The sequence below is a fragment of the Lolium rigidum genome, chromosome 2 (assembly GCF_022539505.1).
Source record: "Lolium rigidum isolate FL_2022 chromosome 2, APGP_CSIRO_Lrig_0.1, whole genome shotgun sequence".
NCBI lineage: Eukaryota > Viridiplantae > Streptophyta > Magnoliopsida > Poales > Poaceae > Lolium > Lolium rigidum.
The window spans coordinates 267,052,618-267,055,769 of NC_061509.1; positions in this window are offsets into that span (position 1 = coordinate 267,052,618).

Consider the following 3,152-nt stretch of genomic DNA (forward strand, 5'->3'; position numbering starts at 1 on the left):
ACACTTTGGAGCGTGTCGCTCTGCGCGTGATCCAGGAAATCATGAGCCATCGGTATTCTCCGTCGGGACCAGCTCTGGGGACTTACAAAGGAGAGATGCCACTCCAGTCCCATCCACCGCTGCCGTTCGCGTTGGCAGCACCGGAAGTGCCGAACTCATCGGCATACGTCGTCTACAAGATTGGTGGTGACCCTAGTGACTACCAATTCCTACCTGAGGCGCCCAAGGAGATCCCGCACGGATACGCGTGCGCATATGTGCCAGACTGCAGTACCTGGGCACTCTCGAACAAGACTGCAACAGCAGGGGCCTCTGGAACAGCAGGAGGAACGTCGGGAGCAGATCTCGAGAAGCAGACGTGGTTAGTTAAGTACGCCACTCCGACAAACCTCCAGAGCCCAGCTCCTGCAGTTGGCTCGGATCTGGAAAAGCAAGCATGGCTGGCTAAGTATGCCACCCCGGCGAATCTTCAGGGTTCGACACCTTCAGCCATCACCGCGGATCAGATTTGTACAATTCTGAAAGATCAATTCGGCATGGGGCCGAAAAGGAAGACGTTCGGCTATACCAAGCCATACCCCAACGAGTACGAATTGATCCCGCTACCACCCAAATATCGGCTCCCTGACTTTACAAAGTTTAGTGGATCGGATGGTTCCAGCTCCATCGAGCATGTGAGCCGATATTTGGCACAGCTGGGCACGATCTCAGCGTCAGACGAGCTGTGTGTGAGGTTCTTCGCACAGTCCCTCACAGGATCGGCTTTCGGGTGGTACACATCGCTGCCACCGAACTCAATCCGGACTTGGAAGCAGCTTGGAAGAGCAGCTCCATGAGCGAGTATCACTCGGAGGCTTCCGAGGCTGGCATTGCCGATCTAGCACAAGTACGACGAAGCGCGGGAAACAGGTGTCGAATACATCCAGCGCTTCAGGACCATTAGGAACCGATGCTATTCGGTTCACGTAAGTGAAAAAGAAGCAGTCGAGTTGGCGGTGGTGGGTCTCTCATCATCGATCAAGGACGTGGCCTCCCGCGATACTACCCTTCATTGGCGCACATGGTGCGAAGCTCGTCGCATATGAACAACGCCACCCGGATGTTTACCAGGACAAATTCAAGCGTGCGGTGGTCCTGGTTGAGGCGTACGAGGATGAAGGTGCTGCGGGAGATCGAGAGGTAGCAGTGGCTGAATGGACTCGGGCGGCAGGCCCCGTGTCCTGCAAGTGGGTTAAGCCACAAGGCCCTCCAAAGGGGTTCGACTTCGACGTGACCAAAACTGAGCAGATTTTCGATCTCTTACTCACGGAGAAGCATATCAAGGTACCCGAAGGCCACAAGATCCCCACGGTGCAGGAGCTGAACGGAAAGCCATACTGCAAGTGGCATAACACGTTCACCCACACCACTAACGACTGCAGGGTGTGGCGTCAGCAGATCCAAATGGCGATAGAAAAAGGACGGCTAATTTTCAACCAGTACGCCATGAAGGTCGACACACACCCCTTCCCCGCCGTTAACATGGTGGGGTATACTTACCATGGAGGGTGCCAGCCAGATTTCTCGTGCAATATCAACATGGTAGGACTTGGGCACCACTCTGGTAAGGATGGAGATGAGGGCAGCTGCTCTCATAGCAAAGACACAGAGGAAGCCGCTCCACGCGATCGGCTCCGCCACGACGGCAAGCGCTACGTCACAGAGGGAGAAGTGAAGAACATAAGATATCAACGACCTCTCTCTGGATCACCTCCTCAACAAGTATGTGAGTCAGTATGACCAACGCCGGCGATACAACGACGATGATGAAAAAGATCGTCTGGCTAGGGACGACAGGAGACGTCGTCGGCATGATCACGACGAGGAGCGATACGAGCGCCACGCCAAGGAAAAGTCGAGGGAGCAAGACGACGTGGATAGGCACCGGGACCGCCCCTTCTTCGTACACTCGCTGGGATTCGGGAATGAGCCGATTGCCTACAATCGGCAACCGCCCGTAATGCAAACAAGAAGAAGGATGCAGCTAACGTGTCCGTGTTCAAGCGTCTAGGGCCTCTCCCGCCTCGGAACAAGCATGCCGAGTCCGCTCGGGTGGAAGATCTCGAGGAACTAGAGGACGATGATGAAGAAGACAAGTATCATCGGCCCAGGTGGTGCCCTGATGGGCTCAGCCGTTCCCAGAAGCGAAGGGTTCAGCGTCTACGTGGATTAGAAGAAACCGAAAGGTTATACCTGCACACATTGAGGAAGGCACGGCCTGATCTGGCCGCCAAAATTCAGCGAACCCTGGACGAAGAGGGTCGACCACAAAAAATGGAGTGGCGCCCCAAGCAAAGGAAAGCCGATGATGAAACATCGGCTGGCACAAACATGGTGCTCATCCTCCCAACGGAGTTTACTCGCTCGAGGATTAAACGATGCACTCAAGGTGGACGATGGCGAGCGCATCGACATGACAGAGGATGAAGTTAGGCTGGTCGTATCCACTGGCCTAACCATGTAGCTGGAGCAAATCAATGAGCAAACGTGGCGAGGCTGATCCTTGTGATCGGCCCCAAAAAATTTATGAAGGGACATTACAAAACCTTCATCGAACAAGCAACGTGGAGGCCGATTCCAGCAAATCGGCCAAAATTATCCTCACCATCCATTCTGTCTGGGTTCAACATTTGATCCAACAGAGCCGATACCATCAAATCCCTTGAAAGAATCGGCTCGGGGGGCACCCAGGTGGATAAAACACGAGGATATGCAGTAGAAGCGTCTTACAAATGCCCAGCAGCCTAAGATATCCTTTGATGATGGGTATTGAAGTATGGGGGCCGATACATAAATCGGCCGTAAAAATTCCGGCCGTAAAAATTCAAAATTTTTTAAGCACAGCCGATGCGCAGCTTAAGGATAGAAAGCCGATGCATGGCCATCGACTCAAGGGATAAGCAGAGGGTCAATGGAGCAGGAAGTGGATCCTCTCTTCAAGGACCTCCGGATTCTTTTTGCGAGTATTCGAGTCCGCAGTATCAGCTGGGGCAGTTTGAGGGATCATGACCCTGACCAGTGCCAAGAGCAGCATGGACGTGCAGATCAGGTTCAGGATGGATTGCATCAAATCCGCCAAAGGAAAGGAGCCGATCTGACCAGCAAGGCGCAAG